This window comes from Nycticebus coucang, chromosome 20 (genome assembly GCF_027406575.1).
Source record: "Nycticebus coucang isolate mNycCou1 chromosome 20, mNycCou1.pri, whole genome shotgun sequence".
In the NCBI taxonomy this organism is placed as follows: Eukaryota; Metazoa; Chordata; class Mammalia; order Primates; family Lorisidae; genus Nycticebus; species Nycticebus coucang.
The window spans coordinates 22,537,103-22,543,969 of NC_069799.1; the positions used below are offsets into that span (position 1 = coordinate 22,537,103).

At 44.4% G+C, this 6,867-nt stretch overlaps 1 pseudogene across 1 annotated transcript; it reads left to right on the forward strand.

The window, feature by feature from the left end:
- Positions 1-2,796: 2,796 nt before the first annotated feature.
- LOC128572745 (CWF19-like protein 2) lies at positions 2,797-5,695 on the forward strand (annotated as a pseudogene). Its single transcript, XR_008376243.1, has one exon. The product of XR_008376243.1 is annotated as a CWF19-like protein 2 (transcript).
- Positions 5,696-6,867: the final 1,172 nt, after the last annotated feature.

A 6,867-nucleotide genomic window follows, 5' to 3' on the forward strand; every position in this document is an offset into this window, starting at 1 on the left:
CCCTAAAGGCCCCTAACTGTTTCAGCCTGAGTCGTCCATCTCAAACCCCCCTTATTAGTTTAATTCTGAGAACAGGTTACAAGGAAGTTCTCTCTGAGTTCCCTGACTCCCTTACCAAACAATAGTGAAAACTCACGCAAGCAGAGCTTCCCATGTTCTGTAACCCCCCTGAACTTACCCCAAACCCCTAACAATGGCTAAACAATGGTGGAGCAAAATTTCCCAAGCCAAGTTTGTCCCCATGCCAGCCACCACGTTGTACGCCAGGCAGTCGCCACAATGTAACCCCCAGAGCCAACTCATTGTAACTCCGCCTCAGCTAACTGCCATATTCTGCTTTTGTTTTGCTTCTTTGCATGGCAACAAAAAAGGTATAAAAGGCAACCTGCTTTTCTCTTTGCAGCCATTTGCCCCTCGGGGCGGCGACCCACCTGCACAGGTGTAAAAAATCACCATCTGATTTATACCTGAAGTGGGGTCCGAGTCTTTCTTCCAAGTGGCATGAGTACAACAGCCTAATTGACCTCAGTCCCCAAGGAAGTGACTCAGCCTAGGGAACATCTCTCACCTCCACCCACTCACACCCCCTTCAGCCCTGTAACATGGTGTAGTGAGCTCTCTGGGCCACTGGCCTTGAGGGTAGAATTTTTATCTTTCCACAGTCAGGGGAACTGAGATATGGGGCCGATAACTGGCAAAGCCAGACTCTGTCATTGCCAAATGCCTGCCAGGCCTCTTCAGAACTCAGCACCCCTTGAGCTGTACCAGTGGGCTGTTGTAGGTATGAGGCAGCTGGTTGAGTTCAGCACCTGGACGGGGTGAGGGTGGGAGTGGGGATGCTGGTAGAAGCAGATGCTGGACTGGTATAACTCAAGGAGGAAAAAGGAAACTTTTCTACCCACTTGCACCATCTGCTGCATTGCAGGTGCTATATTCTCATTGCAGGAGGAATAGGAAGTTAGAAAGATAATGAGAGAGGATACCCAAGAAGGGTGAGGTCTAGGAGAACAGATCTTCTCAAGAAGAGCACAAGGATACACCTGCAGGGACCTCTCCATGGTGACTCAGCTCTTGGGAATTGGTAAACTTAACTTCCTGGAACTTGGAGATTTCCAAGTTTTTTGAAATCCGTAGGGGCTGGAATAGCATCTCCAGCTTGATTCAAACTGGCTAATGAGAAGGGGACCCGTGGGGTGGAACTTTCTGACTGTCAATAAAAAGGGAAAGACCAATCCAGTCGGGGAGCATGGCTATTTGTAATTCTTCTACGCCATAAGCTCCTGGCTGGTGGATGAAGCCCTTCCTCTTATAAACGTGATGTTTGGGTGCTCTTTCTCTCCACTGGGCCTTGTCTTCCTGCAACAATAAGACATAAGTGAGACCAGATGCCGGGCATTCTGAGCTGGCTGGGGGTGGGACTTGCTTTCTATGTACCAACTCTTTTTTTTGAGACAGAGTCTTATTATGTCACCCTGGGTAGTGTGCCATCACATCACAGCTCACAGCAACCTCAAACTTTTGGGCTTAAGCGAGTCTCTTGTCTCAGCCGCCCAAGTAGCTGATACCACAGGCACCCACAACGCCCGGTGATTTTTGTTTTTGTTGTAGTTGTCATTGTTGTTTTTAGCTGGCCCTGGCTAGGTTTGAACCTGCTAGCCCTGGTGTATGTGGCCAGCACCCTAACAACTGAGCTATGAGCACCGAGCCTACCCACCAACTCCTGCCCTTAATAGACAGATGAGGAATCAAGGCCTAGGGTCTTGTGACCCTCCCATGGGTCACACTGAATGTCAGGGTGGATCAGTGGCTGTGTCATCTAAATGGCTCTGGATACCTGGGCCTGGGATCTGTGTGACAGGCTGGGGTTAGGAGGGGGACAGCCATATTGAAGATAGGGATATTAAGGTACAGGTTTCTGGGTGTCCAGGAAGTGAGAAGGCGAGGGCTGGCCTGTAGGAACTTTGATGTTGGCCCGAGTTTATATGACCACCACAGGTGAATATAACAGTGCACAGGGGCCCAGGGGGCTGCTCCTGTTCAGATGAACTAAGGGTTGATGTTACCTGCAGGTGACAGCCACAGCCCAGTCAGAGGGGTGGTGGCTATGGGAATATAAAGGGGGAGCTGGCAGCTTCTTTGGGTTTGGATGGACTGTGGGTGTGAGACAGCATTTGGGGATGATGCCTGGGGGTTTGGCCTGGGATACTAGCTGGTAAACTTTGCCTAGCCATGAAGGGCCCTCTCAGAGAGGTGGGGCTAATTGTTTTAGAGGAGCTGAGGGGTATGCACATCCACATGAAGGACATCAAGGGATATACAGGGGTACACTTAGAACTTGGAGACTGATGTTGTGCAGACTGAGCCCTTGTGCCCTCTGGGGTGAGCAGGCAAGGAGATGGGAGAAACCAGCCAGGAAGATGGAGCAGAGGTGGGGGGCAACCTAGGGTAGCAGATCCCAGGACAGAATGAGAACATTCTGCTCAGCTGCCTCATTAGTCCCTTCCTCCCAGCACACTCAGGTCTTTTCCTCTTAGTCTATGCTTGCCTCTGCCTTCCTGGCTATCTCCCACAAGTGTTAGGTGCTCCTAAGCTGTGTGGATTCAGGATGTGAGGGTCACTGGAGGGAACCACCTTTTAGAAGATACCATCTGGCAGTGGGCAGTGGTGAGTCCTTGGAAGTATCCCCTGTCACAGCCTGGTAAGCTCCCTCTTTCTGTATACATCATGAATTCTAAACAATTCCGTGAACCTAAAAGCAGTTGTTGAAGTTAAAAATGAATTCTCTTGACGGTGACAACAACTATGGCGGCTGCCGGTGGTAATTTGAAAGTGCGAAGAGTATTGAGGAGCGTAAAGAACAGACCCGGATCGTCAGGGCCGAGGTGCTGCGTCAGGCTAAAGCCAATTTTGAAAAAGAAGAAAGACGTAAAGAACTTAAGCGACTTCGGGGTGAGGATACATGGATGCTACCTGATGTGAATGAGCGAATTGAACAATTCTCACAGGAACACTCTGTGAAGAAAAAGAAGAAAAAAGACAAACACTCAAAAAAAGTAAAGAAAGAGAAGAAAAAAAAGAGCAAGAAACAGAAATGTGAAAAATACAATGAGTCATCTGACAGTTCATCAAGCTCTGAAGATGAGTGGGTTGAAGCTGTTCCACCTCAGACTCTTGGCAAGGAAAAGGCCTGGAGAGTGAAAGGTGAAAAGTCAGAACAAAAAGATGACGACCAAGTTATTCAGAGGGACGAATGGATGACTGTTGATTTTATGTCTGTTAAAACTGTGTCATCATCATCACTCAAAGCTGAGAAGGAAACAATGAAGAAAATAGAGCAAGAGAAAACTCAAGCACTTGAGCAGTCCAAACTCCTGGAAAGAGAATTGAATCCATATTGGAAGGATGGTGGGACAGGTCTTCCCCCAGAAGACTGTAGTGTATCATCGATTACTAAAGTTTCAGTGGTAGAAGATGGTGGATTGAGCTGGCTAAGGAAGTCTTACCAAAGAATGAAGGAACAAGCTGAGAAACAAAACAGAAATTTTGAGGATGTTGTAGCTGAAAGATACGGGTCAATGGAAATATTTCAGTCGAAATTAGAAGCAGCTGAAAAAACTGTATCTACAAAAGAAGATTATAGACGAGAACAGTGGAAGAAACCAGCATTTTCAGATAAAGCACAAAATAGTCAAGAAAGTAGAAAATCAGACTTAGTAAAACATAACAGTTCAAGGGATAGATACACTACAATGGATATTACAAACAACAGCAATAAAGGGAAGTTTAGTGGTGATGAAAAAGGTAAGAAATCTGAATCTTTAGAAACATGTAGAAGAGAATCCAACCCATGGCAGAGTCAAGAGTTTTCTTCCCTTGGAAATCTGAGACCTAAGTTTTTAAGACCCTCTGATGATGATGAACTATCATATCACAGCAAGGGCAGAAATTTTGAACCAGCTAGTTCATCTTCAGCATTGGTAGCTCGGGGTTCTTCGCATTGTGGTTTTCGAAAACCTACTGAGGTGAGTGAAGAACGTTTAACATCGTGGAGTCAGTCTGATGGAACAGGAGACAAGAAACATTCAAATGAAAAGCCACTGGAAACCAGCAGCAGTGTTGAATACCGGCACATTCCAGAAGATGCGAGAGAAAAATCACAAGGCAGAAGCTTGAGAGATGAATATCTGCGGGATGCAAAGTCTACATCTGCGAGTCCAGAAGATGGGTCTGTCCACATCCTGAGTGTTGATGAGAAGAACAAGTTGGGAGCCAAGATTATCAAGGCAGAGATGATGGGGAATATGGAATTAGCTGAACAGCTTAAATCTCAACTAGAAAAGGCAAATAAATTCAAAGAAACTATAACACAGATATCAAGAAAATCTGGAGAAGAGAATGAAGACGAGCAAGAAGTGATCCTTGTTAGAACAGATCAGTCTGGAAGAGTATGGCCTGTGAACACACCAGGAAAATCTCCGGAACCAAAAGGAGGAAGAAGAAAGAGACAGATGGTTTCAACCCATGAGGAAAAAGAAAGGGTCAGATACTTTCATGATGATGATAATCTAAGCCTAAACGATTTAGTCAGAAATGAAAAGATGGGAACAGCAGAAAATCAAAACAACCTTTTTATGAGAATGGCATCTAAGTTTATGGGAAAAGCAGATGGAGACTATTATACTCTGGATGACATGTTTGTCTCCAAAGCAGCCGAGAGAGAGTGTCGCAGCAAAGAAGAGAAACAGAGGAGGAAAGCTGTTGCTGAGCATCGGAATCTTGCTGCACAGATGGAGAAATGTCTGTATTGTTTTGACAGCTCTCAGTTTCCCAAGCACCTTATTATTGCAATAGGACTTAAGTTCTGGAGGCTAGAAAATCCAAGATCAAGGTGCCAGCAGATTCAGTGTCGGGTTTACTTATGTTTACCCAACTCCTGCTCTCTCACTGAGGGCCACTGCCTGATAGCCCCTTTGCAGCACCACAGAGCAGCTACTTTATTGGATGAAGACATCTGGGAGGAAGTTCAGATGTTCAGGAAATCATTGGTAAAGATGTTTGAAGATAAAGGATTGGACTGTATCTTTTTAGAAACTAATATGCGTACCAAGAGACAGTCCCACATGGCTTATGAATGTATTCCTCTCCCAAAGGAGGTGGGAGATATGGCTCCTATCTATTTTAAGAAAGCCATAATGGAATCTGATGAAGAATGGTCCATGAATAAGAAATTGATTGATCTCTCTTCAAAAGACATCAGGAAGTCTGTTCCCAAAGGTTAACCTTATTTCTCTGTGGATTTTGGCCTCCGAGGAGGGTTTGCCCATGTCATTGAAGATCAGCACAAATTTCCTCCATACTTTGGAAAGGAAATCATTGGTGGGATGTTGGATATAGAACCAAGACTTTGGAGGAAAGGAATCCGAGAAAGCTTTGAGGATCAGAGGAAGAAGGCGCTACAGTTTGCTCAGTGGTGGAAACCATATGACTTCACCAAAAGTAAAAAATGTTGAGGCCTAACTTTCATTTTTAATTTTCTCTTCAGATCCTGTTCAGTTTTATTTCCATTATATATCACTGAACACTTGACCCTCGGATCATAGAAAGAGATTGACAGCAGCATACAGCTCTGGGTTCCTGACAACTCATGCAGTTGTAGTGTTTTCTTCCCCACCTGCTCCTAAAGACTTCATTCATTTCACTGACTTCCACATTGTCTGTGTATGTGTACATTGGACGGCCTGCTCACATTCCTGGTCTGTCCATACTTGGTGTTCTGAACTAGTCAGTTAATTTAGAAAAGGGCTTTTCTGGAGGAGTATTTAGGAGCATAGAAAAATCCTTGGTTCAGGGAGAAATGGGTCTGCTTCAAGGTTAAGTCTGTTGCTTGGCATGTTTTAGAATAAGACAGTAATAATTGAAATTTTTTCCATTTTAGAGAAGAGATCTTAGCGTTTTATAGAACAGATCTTAATTTTCTACTTGCAGCATATAGTATCACCACTGTTCTTTTTGTTAAAGGGAAAAGAATGTCTCAAAGTATTAAAAAATTAAATAATAGTAAAAGTATAAAATAAAAAAAAAAATGAATTCTCTTTCATGAGACTTCCACTAAGTTGCTATATCATGCTTATTAATTATAGATCTCAATTGTGTTTTACTCATTCCTATGTTTCTCTTGCACCTTTTCCTCTGGTGATAAAATGTCATCATGCTCAGGTCTTAGTTTGAAGAAACAGTTTCTGAAAGAGCCCTTCCTTATATCTGTAGCTACATGTGTCTCTACAGTTACCCTCTTCGATAGATACCTGTACCAACCTGTAGTTGTTCAACTTTTACTGTCAACTTTTTCCATGCTGGTGGAATGTGTATACTTTTTTACTACTGTATCTGTTATGCCCAGATTACAAAGTCTTCAAAGACCACCAGGGAGCCAATTCCGATGCAAAAGCAAAAGAGCTGTTTTATTGCAAGCTCGAGCTTGGGCTCCTAGGGTCTCCACTACAATGGATCCAAGCCAGGAGCCCCGAACTCTGTCACAGGGTTATTTTACAGTGTAGCACAGCAAAGTGGGCATATACATTTTAAACAAAGGGACTGCTTCTGGATTGGCTGCCACTGGTCCTGCCATATGGCCCACTCCAGAAGGCAGTTTCTGGTTGGAGGCCGATGACTCAAGCTGGAAAACTGGGGACTAACAGTGACTCATCGGTTTTGAACAAAATGGCTGACAAAAATGGCTGAACACTCAAAATGGCATTAGTCTGGTTCTCTTATTCCCCCCTCTACTCATAAATTGAAGGGCCCAATCATGGGCCCTACCCCAACATCTGCGTCTCCATCATTTCTTGTTCTGCTAAGGGCTGATAT